Source organism: Lactuca saligna, chromosome 8 (genome assembly GCF_052625555.1).
Source record: "Lactuca saligna cultivar CGN05327 chromosome 8, ASM5262555v1, whole genome shotgun sequence".
NCBI lineage: Eukaryota > Viridiplantae > Streptophyta > Magnoliopsida > Asterales > Asteraceae > Lactuca > Lactuca saligna.
This window is the reverse complement of record NC_136424.1, coordinates 253,325,499-253,341,366: the sequence shown is the minus strand read 5'-3', so window position 1 is coordinate 253,341,366 and position 15,868 is coordinate 253,325,499.

Genomic DNA, 15,868 nt, shown 5'->3' with positions numbered 1-15,868 from the left:
ACAAAGCCACAGTACACGAATTGGCCTTGGAAATGGCCCAAAAATGATAAAATATAACTCGGCAAAGGGAATCTAAAAGGATAACAACAAAGGTATGAGCTCCATACCTTCCAATGATCTGAAATAGCACACCAACTCAGAGTCCATTGCCACCTTCTTGAATCACCCAAGGTTCCTTTCTTCCTTTTTGCTTCTAAGCACCTAAATGGCAAAGAAAGCTTGAGAATACTACAATGGAGGCTTAGGATTTCGAGGGAAGGTAAAAGGAGTGATGGGTGAAGGCCTGAAATGAGGCTTAAATAGGGCACCAAGCCTGGAAATAAGGGTTTCCCAACCCATACTTGACTCGACGATTCAGTCCCTCCGACTCGCCGAGTCGGTCACCTAAATCCCTGATGGGTTTTGAGCATTCTAACACTTCCTAAGTGTACATGCAACCCTAATAACCTTGGATCTATGTTTGTATAATTATCATGCAAAGTTGAATTCCAAGGTTATATTCTTATCTAGCATACATGGGGAACAATTTTAACTTAATGTAAAGATAGAATAACTTACCTTGTTGTTGTTTGTGTTCCTTGAAACCTTGTGAGCCTAGCACCCCAAGTGTGATGCCTCAAATGCTTCACACAACACCAAATGCTCTTGGAAGAACTTATGAGAGAACACACACTTCTCAAAATCGGCCAAGCCCTCTTGTTTCTTAGTGTAGCCAATTTTAGGTGGAGAACATGTTACTTATATAGTGTTGACACATCTAGGGTTAAACCCTAATGTGTCATGACTCTTCATTTCCATGACCCATGGGTTTGTAACTCCCATGGAGCATCCATGGAGCATCCTATGGGTGGAACCCAACTTGATAGTCCATGGAGCCTTTTAGCCCAGTATACAAGATATGGATGATTTACATAATCAACCCATATATTTAATTAGTTATCTTTTGATCACTTAATTAATTCTAAATTAATTCTTGATCAAACTAATCAAATAATATTATTAATATATTAGAACTTATAATATATTAATAATCTCCAAGTGTTATTTCTCTCATTTAGTCTATCCAATTGCATGGTGCCATGCAACCCAAATGGACCATGCCGGATCGGGTCAAGTACATACCAGAAATAATTATGGACTTAGACACCTTATCCAACAGTCTCCCACTTGGATAAGTCTAATAACTCTTACTGCAAGTATGACTTCAGGAACCGATCGGAAATCGTAGCTCTTTACAAGGTTTCTCGAAACTGAGAAGACGATGGTACGCCATTTAAGATAAGTGATCATATAATCCTCTGTTCTAGATATCAGTCGGACAAATACATGGAACAATGTCTTACTTATTGTCCAACAATTTGTTTCCCGATTTCCGATTTGTTTGACAAAGAACTTCATTGAACACATCAATTTAGTTCTGACCGGGCCCGGTACATAGGTCAAAACAAAATCATCGAGGGGCCCAGATATCAGCTTCTAATCCAAGAAGGAACAGATAAACTTCGACTCATATGTTTGTTCTACTACTCATTGAATTACACACAAGAGCACGATTTATAACATTGAGTTACCAATGCGTTTTTCATACAATCAATGCATAACCAACTTGTAAGTAACAAATCATATCTCTAGGTTTAAAGACTTATATGATATTACCGTCTCACGATCACTCGAGATAGAATTCCATGAAGTGATTCCAGTGAGCGTGGGTTGAGTCCAATGCTCAGAACTTATGAGCACTCATGATTGTTGTAGCCTTGTCCAAGACCTCTACAACCAAACATGACAGTCTTGATTCATACCTACTTCCGACATATGACCGACTGTGGAGGTTTGAATAATATGTTATACCAAACAAATTATTCTGGAAGTCAAAACATGCAAAAGAAATATAGTAAACGATTGACAAGAGATAGCAACACTTTACTCATAAATAAAACACTTTTATTCATCATCAAATGTCAATTACACTTTACAAATTTCGAGGTTATCTAACTACTAAATCTAATATCATCCTTCAGCCCTATGCTCCGAGCATGTTGGAGATGCTTAATCCGAGTCAGTCCCTTCGTGAGGGGATCTGCCGGATTCTCATCTGATGATACCCTCTTTGCCACGAGGAGTCCTTCTTTGATCCGATGTCTGATGAAATGGTATTTTCTGTCGATGTGTCTGGATCTCCCGTGATCCCTTGGTTCCTTGGCTAAGGCAACAACACTTTCACTATCACAGAAAATTTCCATTGGCTCTTTAATAGCTGGTACAACTCCAAGGTCTCCAATGAAGTTCCTCAGCCATAACGCCTCCTTTGCCGCCTCGCTAGCTGCAATATACTCTGATTCACAAGTAGAATCTGCCACTGTCTCTTGCTTGGAACTCTTCCAAGAAATTGCTCCTCCATTTAGGGTAAATACCCAGCCCGACTGAGAGCGGAAGTTATCTCTATCAGTCTGGAAGCTAGCATCACTATACCCTACAACTCTCAAGTCATCACTCCCACCGAGGGTAAGGACCCAGTCCTTAGTCCTTCGTAGGTACTTGAGAATGTTCTTTACCGCAGTCCAGTGTGCCTTGCCAGGGTTCCCCTGAAACCTGCTAACCATGCTCAGGGAAAAAGCTACATCAGGTCGAGTACACATCATAGCATACATGATCGATCCTACAGCTGAAGCATAAGGTACTCGACTCATTTGTGCTATCTCAGCCTCAGTGTTAGGGCTTTGTGTCTTACTCAGTTTGGCGTTACTCTGGATGGGCAACTCTCCTTTCTTGGAGTCTTGCATTCTGAATCTCTTCAGAACCTTCTCTAAGTAGGTACTTTGACTAAGTCCAATTAGTCTTTTACTCCGATCTCTCAAGATCCTTATCCCCAAAATATAGGCAGCTTCACCAAGGTCCTTCATAGCGAAGCACTTTCCAAGCCAGGACTTTACTTCCTGCAGGGCTGGAATGTCGTTTCCTATGAGTAGTATGTCATCCACATACAATACCAAAAAGCTAACTATACTCCCACTAGCCTTGACATATACACAAGATTCATCTTCACTCCTAGAAAAGCCAAATTCCTTGACCTTTTCATCAAAGCAAAGATTCCATCTGCGAGGTGCTTGCTTTAATCCATAAATGGATTTCTCAAGCTTACACACTCTATTGGGGTACTTGTTGCTGACAAAACCCTCTGGCTGACTCATGTAAACATCTTCAGCTAACTTTCCATTAAGGAAGGCGGTTTTGACATCCATTTGCCAAATTTCATAGTCATGAAATGCGGTTATGGCTAACAGAACCCGAATAGACTTAATCTTGGCTACCGGAGAAAAGGTCTCATCATAATCCACTCCAGGAATTTGAGAGAAGCCCTTTGCAACCAGTCTAGCCTTATAAGTGTGTACTTTACCATCCATGTCGGTCTTCTTCTTGAAGACCCATTTGCACCCTACAGTCTTTCGACCTGGTACATTCTCAACCAAGTTCCAAACTTGATTGTCATACATGGATTGTATCTCGCTATCCATAGCCTCTTTCCATTTAGCAGACTCGGGGCCTGCCATGGCTTCCTCGTAGCTGTTAGGGTCTTCTTGACTTACTAGTGTCCCATCACTAATAAGTGTCTCACCTTCTGCAGTAATATGGAATCCATAGTAATGCTCAGGTGCACTCCTAACTCTCGTGGAATGCCTTAGAGGTACAGATTCGTCAATTGGCTCAACAGGAGTTTCCTCCTCAAGTTGAGGGCTAGAGTTTGAAGTTCCTTCACCACCTGACTCTTGAATTTCTTCAAGATCAACTTGCCTCCCACTGTCTCCTTGGCTTATAAACTCTCTCTCTCGAAAGACTCCTCTTCTTGCTACAAAGACCACATTGTCACTAGGTCTGTAGAAGAGGTAACCAAAGGATTGCTGTGGGTAGCCGATGAAAATACACCTCTCGCTTCGGGGTTTGAGCTTATCATGAGTCTCACGTCTCACGAAAGCCTCGCAACCCCAAATCTTGATGTCGTCAAGTTTAGGTACTTTACCAGTCCACATCTCGTGAGGAGTTTTGGCAACTTTCTTTGTAGGGACTAGATTAAGGATATGGGCGGCAGTCTCTAAGGCATACCCCCAGAATGAGATTGGTAGCGAAGCTCGACTCATCATGGAACGAACCATGTCCAACAAGGTTCGATTACGCCTCTCAGCCACACCATTCAACTGCGATGTCCTGGGAGGTGTCAATTGTGAGACAATCCCACATTCCCTTAGATAGTCGAGGAACTCTGAACTAAGATACTCACCACCGCAATCGGATCGAAGCATCTTAATGTTCCTACCCAATTGATTCTCGACTTCCTGTTTAAATTCCTTAAACTTCTCGAAATTCTCTGACTTATGCTTGATTAAGTAAACATATCCATATCTACTGTAATCATCAGTAAAAGTCAAATAATAACGATTAGCATCCCTTGTGGCATGTTTGAATGGTCCACACACATCCGTGTGTATAAGGTCCAACAAACCTTCACCCCTTTCACACGAGCCTGTGAAGGGTGACTTTGTCATTTTTCCAAGTAAGCATGATTCGCAACTATCATTTGACTTTAGGTCAAACGACTCCAAGACTCCATCCTTTTGGAGTTGGCCTATGCGTTTCTTGCTTATATGTCCAATACGACAATTCCATAATGATGCTTTATCCAAGTTATTATTATTAGTGGAATCAATACACAAAACATTATTTCCTATGTTATCTACAACAGATACAGCTTCATACACACCATCACAAGGTAATGCTTTAAAATAAAGTACCTTATTAAAGAAAGCATTAATCGAACCAACTTCATTATCAAACGAAAAGGTGAAACCTTGTTTGTACAATGCATGAAAGGAAATAATATTTCTTGCCATTTCTGGTGAATAACAACATTTATTCAAATCTAAATTTAACCCACTACTTAGCGATAAAGTATAAACTCCAATCTTGGTGACAGGTGTAACTTTCCTATTCCCCATGATTAAGTTTATTCTTCCTTGCTCCACATTCTCACTTCTTCCTAGTCCCTGCAAGTCACAACAAATATGAATACCGCAACCGGTATCAAGGACCCAAGATTTCGAATGGGGTGAGTTATTAGAAATGATAGTGTAAATACCTGCATGGTTGGGTTTGACTTTCCCATCCTTCACATCCTGCTGGTACTTTGGGCAGTTCCGCTTCCAATGAGCTTTTTCATGGCAATAGAAGCATTCAGCCTCTTTTGGGTCAGAAGAAGGAGTAATGAAACTTTTCTTGGTTCCACTTGAAGAAGAGCCATCAAGGGTCCGAGCCTTGGTACCCTTCGATGATCTCTTTCTCTTCCTCCCTCGACTTTGCCTGATTGCCAAGACCGGAGTTGAGTCTGGAGTAGGAGTGATAGCAACCGACTTCCCCTTAAGACCTGTTTCTACGGTCTTGAGAAGTCCCTGAAGTTTGCTGAGGGTGACCTCTTCCTTGTTCATGTGATATGTCATGCGGAATTGATCATAGCACGATGGTAAGGAGTGCAAACTGATATCTATTGCAAGCTCCTCAGGGAAGTTCACATTGAGCTTCAGCAAACGATCCACATACCTTTTCATTATCTGCATGTGGCTTGTGACGGACTCTCCGTCCTTCATCATGGTTGTTATCATGGAGCAGATGACTTCATACCTCTCTTGTCGTGCACTTTGATGGTATCTTTCCATCAAATCTTGGTGCATTTCATAAGGGTAGAAATCTTCATAAGACTTTTGGAGTTCAGCTGTCATTGTGGCCAACATGATGCAAGCCACCTTGGTTGCATCTCTTTCATGAGTATGAAAGTCAGCGATCTCCTGTGGAGTTGCAGTGGACTCATCAATTTCCTTAAGCTCCTTGTCAAGGACATATTCTTTGTCCTCGTAGCGGGTAATCATCCTGATGTTTCTGATCCATTTATTGAAGTTGGATCCATCAAAGGTGACTTTCCCACACAAACTCATAAGAGTAAAGGAGCCATTAGGATTCGAGCCAGAAGCATTATTTGAAGACATCTGAAAGAGAAGAACAAGTTTAGTATAGATTTAAGGGAGTCCTTAATAAAACACCCAAATGTAATATTAAGGCTAGGATCCAATCACAATATAATATAACTTAGAAGAGGTATGCCGTAATCTAAGCTATACCATATTTGAAAGGTAGGTGAATGACGATTCACCAATTTCCACCATGAAAACCGAAATATTAGATATTTAGTTTTTATTGGTTTTAGAAATTCCTAGATTCTTTGAGATCCAATGAACTTTTCAAAGGCATGTTACAATCTCGAGAGTGCCCTCCAGGTTTTGTGACTGGGATACCGAGGATCACAAAACGAGGTGTGAAGTAACCATGCAAATCACTTGGTACCCTTAAAGTTTATCACTCAATCGATGTGCCGGTAAACCACACACGCTCCACCGATACTATAATAAACCTTAAGTCACCCTTTACCTACCTTGTTAAGTCCAAGTTAGTGTGCCGGTTAACCACACACGCTCCACCAACGACTTAGACAAAGTGTAAAGTGTAATTTCATGGATTAGCACCTTATTCACATTTTCCTAAAGTAACTAAGATTGGGAATTTAATAAACATTTAGTTACTTTATTATATTCATCATACTTTGAATGAGAATTTATAAGTCCTTGTCTTACCCGTTCGGCTAACGACCCTCCACCAGTCAAGCAAGCAGTGGGTGAGAATATACACCCATTAAGTCACCATTTTATAGGCAACAACCTTATACCCACCTTATAGACCGGCTTCGTGAATGAGGCGTACTAGCGGTAAGACGACTTTATTCTTATACATATATATAATTATTAAATCATCATAATATAAGTATAAGGGTTGAATTTTAACTTTTAAAATTCTAGGGGTTGGAACTTAAAGTTTTAACTTAACTTTACTTGTTCCAAAACTTGAGGGCAAGTTTTGTAACTTTCAAAACTTTTCATTTCTTGTAACTTATGAGTTTAATAGAGTAATAAAATGAAGACTCTTCATTTTTCTAACTCTTGTGTTTTTAATGGTTTTAATTCAAGTGTGACTCTTGGTTTTCCATAACTTAAGGATAAGTTATGGACTCCATTAAAACACATTATGATCAAGAATTAATCTACCACATAGGTTACAAATAATTCCTATGATCATCTAAAACATCATAAGAACAAGAACATGAATATGAACACAATCAAAAAAATTACATTTAAAACTTTGTAATTTTGATAACTAGTTGTTTGTAAATGAATTAGCAAAGACATTACACCACCAAAAACAAGTTTTCAATTACCAAAACAGTTTAGGGTAATGTTTCGAATTCATTTCCAGCAACTAAATCGAAATTCTGCAATCAGTCGACCCTACTCGCCGAGTGCATGAACTCACTCGCCGAGTTGGTTGAAGATACTCATGAACTCGACGAGTCCCCCCTATAGACTCGACGAGTCCATTCGCAGACAGCAAGATTTCCGATTCTGTTTTCAACTTTTAAGCACAAATAAGAGCAAACAAGCCTAGGCTCTGATACCACTGATGGGTTTTGAGCATTCTAACACTTCCTAAGTGTACATGAAACCCTAATAACCTTGGATCTATGTTTGTCTAATTATCATGCAAAGTTGAATTCCAAGGTTATATTCTTATCTAGCATACATGGGGAACAATTTTAACTTAATGTAAAGATAGAATAACTTACCTTGTTGTTGTTTGTGTTCCTTGAAACCTTGTGAGCCTAGCACCCCAAATGTGATGCCTTAAATGCTTCACACAACACCAAATGCTCTTGGAAGAACTTATGAGAGAACACACACTTCTCAAAATCGGCCAAGCCCTCTTGTTTCTTAGTGTAGCCAATTTTAGGTGGAGAACATGTTACTTATATAGTGTTGACACATCTAGGGTTAAACCCTAATGTGTCATGACTCTTCATTTCCATGAACCATGGGTTTGTAACTCCCATGGAGCATCCATGGAGCATCCTATGGGTGGAACCCAACTTGATAGTCCATGGAGCCTTTTAGCCCACTATACAAGATATGGATGATTTACATAATCAACCCATATATTTAATTAGTTATCTTTTGATCACTTAATTAATTCTAAATTAATTCTTGATCAAACTAATCAAATAATATTATTAGTATATTAGAACTTATAATATATTAATAATCTCCAAGTGTTATTTCTCTCATTTAGTCTATCCAATTGCATGGTGCCATGCAACCCAAATGGACCATGCCGGGTCGGGTCAAGTACATACCAGAAATAGTTATGGACTTAGACACCTTATCCAACAATCCCGACACTGAACCAGCTCCAACTCATCGAGTTCACCTATGGTCTCGACGAGTTGACCCCTTTAACTTAGGGTTTTCCTTTCCTTTCTTGGTCTTTCTGATTCTGAGTGTTACATCATTGGAGCGTGTGTGGTTAACAGGCACATTGATCAGGTGATCTATAACATTAAGTGTACCAAGCTAATTTGCATGGTTATTCACACCTTGTTTGTGGTCCTCAGCATCCCAGTCATAAACCTGAAGGGCATAATCGAGATTTAAACATGCCATTGAAAAGTTCAAAGAATCAGGAATTTCAATTCCTTTAAAACTTAATACTCAATTTCATTTTTGATGGTGGAAATTGGTAAATCATCATTTACCTACTTTCAAATATTTTTCAATTAGATTACGGCATCCCTCTTCCGAATTGTAAAATATTGTGTTGGGTCCTAGCCTTAATGTTTCATTTGGGTGTAATATTGAGGACTTAAATCAACAAAACTTGAATTTCTCCCTTATAGATGTTTTGTTCTGACAACTATGGTATACCTTATCCTTTTGGAAAATGCTTTCCTCATAAAGATGATACTCCACAAGACAATCAAGGTGAAAGGTTAATCCCTTCTTTGTGTTGTAGTGGAACTTCACTTCCTGCACCTCCTCTAATAATTCTCCCTAACATGTTCCAAGACTTGAAGAGTTCAAGGTCACTCAAGACCGATTGGCAAGCAAAAAAAAAGATGGAAAGTCTGTATGTGCTCACGTCTTGGATATGAAGTTACATATTGACAGGTTGGGAGAGTTGGGTTTCGAAGTCTCAAGGAAGCTGGCTGTTGACTTGGTTCTTCAACTCTCTAAGTCGTATAGTGAATTAATTAAGGACTACTATATGACAGACCATGACATGACACTTTATCGATCTTACCTATTTTCTTATTGCTACAGAATCAGAAATGATTTGGCGCACTGGTAAAGCAAATTTGATTGGAAGATCTACTCCCCAAACTTCCATGGACATTGACAATGGTAACATTGAAAGTCAAGAAAACCTTTCTCTTCCCAATGGAAAGGGATTGGCCATGTTCAAGTCAATTGACTAAATGGTAAACAGAAAGGCTAAGGCTGAGATAGTCCCGTGTACCATTTCAAAAGAGTCTGTTTGTTTCTATTGCTAAGAGAAGGGGAAATGGTTGCGAAGCTGCAATATTTACCTGAAAGATCACAAGGACAGTAAAGTAAAAAGGTTTGACTCTGATTCAGGTAAGTCCATTATCTAACTCTATTAAGTTCCTATTTGGAGATTCTCAATACATGATGTAATGTAATTAATTTTGATGTTTTTTAGAATCAAAGAAATGAAAGGAAACTTAAAGGAAGAGTAAGTTGATTCTGATCGTGAAGAGATGGATTTCGATCACATGGTTCGATGATCAAAATTTTGAGTTGTTGCTTAAGAGTTATGATAGATTGCTTAGGAATAGATAACAACATATTCATATTTATTTTCATTTTAAGGATAAGTTTTCCGCAATTTTAATAAATAAAGAATTTTTTTGAAATTTATCTTATTTTAAGTTTCCTTACAATAGCATTTGTGAAAATTGTTGGTTATATGTTTCCATTGATAGCAATATTGCAAAATGGATTTGATTCTTTCGTTTGTGGTAGTGTCATAATTTACCAAAAAAGGAAAGATTCTCATCACCCAAGTTTCAGTTTAATAGAAACTTGGAATCATGCAACTTGTATTGTGTGATGAATGAGAACTTCATCTTTGGGAAATTAAGACTAATTCCTTGTCCACATGTATATGTGAGTCAAGTGAAGGACTAGGGGATTGGGTACACTTGGGTGTGCGCTGGTCAGGTCAACCACAAAGAACGCTAAGACTATTCGTTATGATTTAATAAAGTTTAGTAAATATGGTTAAACTTACAAGATTAAGTGTAATTCTGAACCATTGGAAAAGTTTCAATGTATGGCAGAACGAATAAGATGAATCAAATCTGGCAGAAAGATAAAAGTTTCTCCAATCTAAAAAGAAGGGAGAGTACTTAAGTATCGTTTTTTATGATTATATTAGTGATTATGAAACCATATCACATATGATCCTCTTAGGACATCTTATTGCATTTGTTTGGCTAAAAAGAGGAGTCTTGAATTGTTGAAATGGCTAAATCAAGAAGATAAATCATACTTCGTTCCAAAATCAACTGTTAGAGTTATACTCCAAGATTCTTGCTTGAGTGACACGGTCTTAACAAAGTTTGATAACACTTATCAAATGTAGAGTAAAATGTTTCTTACTCTTGTACATTTGAAATTGGTAAGTTGTGATGTTTTGGAAAAAACAAAGACCAACTAAGACCAATTGTCAGAAGTGTTGGTTTTGATAAGAAACCACACTAACTATTAAATATTTGTTTGTCAAGTAATGTTTCTTGACAAAGAGAATCTTATATGTCAAGAGGTCAGTGGGAGTCTTAAAGATATTGAAGAGTTTCAAGAACTAATCAAGAGTAAACCAATGGTTTATCACTAGCACACAGCCTAAGGTTTATAACCTATCGTGTTGACATATTCTTATTTTCGTGCCCATTCCAGAAAGTTGACTATGCAAGTGAGTTCTATGAGTTCTCAGTTGTTTGCGTAACAACTTGGAAGCGATGGTAGGCCCTTGTGCTAGCAGGTGGCAAGAAATTAAGATTGAACAAGTTCAGTCCATATGAGTTTGGATTTGTCACTAACCATGTCTTGTGATTATGGTTTTTAAAAATTCATATGGATTGGAACACATACACCATAAAAATCTCAGTGTCATAAGCTTTCTCTCCAATTCATGAAAATGATTGTGAGGAATAACTTACACTAAGTAGATTTTAAGGAGATAGCAATTTTGATATTTGGATTCTCAAATTCAATTGTGATTACGACATCCCTCTTCATAGTTCGAATTGTGAGAAATGGAAAAATATCTAAACATTTCAAAATTATGGCTGTAAGTTCTAAAATTATTTAGCACACATGTGAGCTATCTAAGGAAAGGTGTATGAATTTGAGAAGCCTAGATAAAGTCTTATCAAAGTATCTCGTATCAGAAATCTGAACTTTAGTAAGAAAGTCAATAAGTATTGATTTCTGGAAGTCCAACTTGTGACATCCCCAATTTCACGGCCAGAAAAGACCGGTTTTGTTTATACTTTATTTCAAAATCAGAGTAACCTTTTAATAAAAGAATTCCGGAATTTGTCCCAAAACAATAATATGATAAAGATTTATCAAAAGCATTTCCTTAAAAATGTATTTCATTAAAAGACTCGGGATATCATGTTCGATACAGTACATAAGTATAAACAGTACATTATAAGCCTTACAACAGTTATTTACAACTAACGGCCTATAATCCAAAAGTCCCTCATCATCATCATAATTATGCTCTGAGTCCACTACCTATAAAATAGAAAGCTGAGTGGGTCAGGCTTGGGAGCCTGGTGAGCATATAGGATTTTCAACCCACAAATAATAATAAATTTATTAATTTCATCGATCAACAATAAATTTATTAATTTTATCAACCAACAATAACCCTGATTACCCATTCCCGTTATCCTCACTTTACGTCTCTAAACACTTATACAAGGGATCTAGTCTAAGGATTTTATCATCGGGATGGACACTACTGCTAAGGGGGTTCCTCAACAATAAATGTCCTAAAGGCAACCATGAGGGGGATGGAGTACACCGGTGAACACATCGTTCACAACACCTAGAGGTTGCGAGCCTGCTAGCATTCCACTGGACTGTCTAGAAGAGTCCGTGGTCGTCATCCATACTCCGCTAGATGACTGGAACAACAACAACATCGAGGCCTCTCATCATTTTAACACACATCAACTATTTTTTCTACCGATATTCTACCCAACATATTTGTAGATAAAATACATATACAGTTTATAACTTGTATAAAACATTGTATTCAACAATCATCTTAAATAAACAATCAATATAATTACACATAACACGTATTTTATAGAAATACTTCATATCTATGTGTAAGATGAAAGTGACTATATACTCACTTGATTTGATGATAATCGGGTAGCAATTCGTTCCTTAAAATGATCGTTTATGATAAAACCGGGAGTTTTATTGAGAAATCGAGCTCTGCGAGAGTTGGAGCTTCAAAACCCAAAAGATAAAATTTTCCGGGTTTTCGGCACTTCGGGACGTATTCCGGGCTTTAAAAATGATATCGGGGCTTCGGGGGAAGCCAAAATAGTCAAAATATAAGTTTAGGGGTGAAAAATGTCAAATTTCCAAAAGTAGTCGGGAGATCTCGCAGCCCCCGTATTTATAGGGTGCGAGGCCGAGGTTCTCGTGGTTGAGAAGGTTCCACGTAGCACCTGCAAGGTTCAGACACGGAGGGAAGAGGTGGCAGCGAAGGGGCAAGGTATGTGGTAGCAGCGAGGCAAGACACCAAGGCTGGCTACGAAGCTCGTATGTGGCTCTGCGAGACTCGGACACGCGGCGACCACGAGGCGTCTTCTTATTGGCCGAGACTTCGGTCCGAGGGAATAGCGACACGCACCGGATGCAGCGAAGGCCAGTGAGGCTCGGATGCGAAGGGCGCATCGGAGGCTGGTCGACGAGACATGGCTGCTTCGGATTCTTCCATGGATGCGACACGCGTCATGCATGCGAGGCTCGTACATGGCCAAATCCGAGCCATTCATGTGAAATTCCTCGGATTTTGCACCCATAACTTCTAAATTTCATAACTTTCACATACGAGCTCCGTTTTTTACGTTCTTTATATGCGCGCATAGCTAAAATCATGCTCTACAACTTTTGTTTAGACTTCATCGACTAATTTTGAATTTAATTTTAATATTATTATTTTTAACAGACCAGGACTGGAAAATGCGTTAAAAAATCATAACTTCTTCATCCGACGTCCGTTTTCGTCAGTCTTTTTACCGTTGTACTACTATTAACGATACCTTCGATTCTCGTTTAGGTTGTGTCAGCTAAATTTCGCTCGATCTTAAATTCGAGTATTTAGTTGTCTACTACTAAGCTAAAACTTAGAAAAATCATAACTTCCTCATACGAAGTCAGATTTGGGCGTTCTTTTTATCGAACTTCTTGGTTTAACAAATACTACGACTTTAGTTTAGATTGTTAAGGCTAAAAAGCACTTTATCGCAATACTCACTTTTTACGCTTCCCGGTGCCATGCCGGTTTCATCGTGAAACTTTGACAGATCATAACTTCTTCGTTATAACTCGAATTTCGGCGTTCTTTATATCTCCGGAATCCTTGTTTCGGCCACTACAACTTTCTTAAAAGATATTGGCTTTTTCTAATATTTATTTTAAAGTCTTATTTTCATTATTAATTAATTAAATCATAATAATTACGCAAATAAGCATATAATTCACATAATAGTCACATAATTCCTCTTTATTAGTTCAAAATGAGTTACAAAGGTTGACCTAGACTTTTACAATTTATTAATGCTTTTAGCCCAGAAACACGTGCATTAAAATTCTCTCCTCCTTAGGATGATTCCGTCTACGGAATCACATATCAGCAAACAAATACGGGTAGCGGCTCATCATGTCACTCTCCGTTTCCCAAGTGAGATTCGGCCCATTCGTATGTTTCCATTGCACAAGCACTAAATCGACCATCTTGCATCGTAAATTTTTAGTCTTACGGTCAACGATTGCCTCTGGTTCTTCGATTAACCTCTTGCTTTCATCCAACCTTAACTCAGATATTGGAATTATGTCGGGAACATCTCCCATGAACTTCCTTAAATAACACACATGGAAAGTGTTATGAATACCATCTAGTTCTTCGGGTAGTTCTAGTTTGTAAGCTTGATTCCCAATCCTCTGAAGAACTTTAAATGGTCCAATAAACCTTGGACTCAACTTTCCCCTTTTACCAAATGTTATAAGGCCCTTCCACGACGAGACTTTAAGCAAAACCGAATCACCAACTTCGAATGTTATCAGTTTATTTTGTTGTCAGCATAGCTCTTTTGACGATCCTGAGCTGCTAACATCCTTTCCCTAATCATTTTTAACTTTTCAGCAATCTGATGGACTATCTCAGGTCCTATAAACCGCTTTTCTCCAGCTTCAAGACAACAAGATGGCGTACGACACTTCTGTCCATACAAAGCATGATAAGGTGCCATCTTTATTCTTGAGTGGAAACTATTGTTGTAGGAAAACTCTACTAAAGGTAAATGTTCATCCCAATTACCTTGGAATTCCAGGGTACATGCTCTCAAGATATCTTCAAGTGTTTATATTATTCTTTCGCTCTGACCATCAGTTTGTGGATGGTAAGCTGTACTTAAACACAACTTGGTACCCGTTTCCTCTTGTAGACTTTTCCAAAATTATGATGTGAAACAACTATCACGATCTAATACAATTGTTAGAGGAACACCGTGAAGTCTCACAATTTCCTTCACATAAGCATTCGCAAGCTTATCCATAGACCATTTTTCATTGGCTGCTATGAACTATGCACTCTTGGTGAAACGATCCACGACCACCCAAATCATGTCGTGACCGCTCTTTGTTCTGAGTAGTTTAGTCACAAAATCCATGGTGATGTCTTCGTATTTACCAATGGGTACAGGTAAAGGTTCTAAACTGCCATACGATTTCTGATGTTGTGCCTTGACTCTTGCACATGTCACACACTCGGCCACATACTTAGAAACATCGAGCTTCATCGTTGGCCACCAGTAATAGGGTTTTAAACCTATATACATTTTCGTACTGCCGGGATGAATCGAGTACATGGTCTTGTGAGCTTCTTCCATCAGAACATCTCTTACTCCTCCCGTCTTAGGTACCCAAATCCTATCTTGGAATACCTTAAACTCTTGGTTGTTTGTACCGAATACTAATGTTTTGCCCAGACGTTCTTCTTTTCGGTCATTCTTCTCTAAAGCTTCTTCCTGAGCTTTCTTTATACTCTACACAATTGTTGACACAACCTAAATTCTCAAAGCTCTTGGCCTTTTCTTTTCAACGTTGACTTTCCGAATGAGAGCATCAGCAACAACATTTGCTTTACCAGGGTGATAAAGTATCTCACAGTCATAGTCCTTGAGTAACTCTAGCCAGCGCCGTTGTCTCATTTTCAATTCCTTCTGATTAAAGAGATACTGGAGACTCTTATGATCAGTGAAAAGTTTGCACTTCATACCATAGAGGTAATATCTCCATAGTTTTAGAGCGAAAACTACCGCTGCCAACTCCAAATCATGAGTAGGGTAGTTATTTTCATGCACCTTCAGTTGTCTTGATGCATATGCTATCACTTTATCTCGCTGGGTCAGAACACAACCTTAACCAACTCCAGATGCATCACTATAGACTGCAAAGTCTTCAACTCCTTTGGGTAAAGAAAGAATTGGTGCTTCACATAATTTCTTCTTCAACTTCTCAAAGGGTTCCTTATGCTTTTCACTCCAAGTATAAGTAGCTCCTTTGTGGGTCAAGGTTGTTAATGGAGCGACTATCGAAGAAAAGCCTTG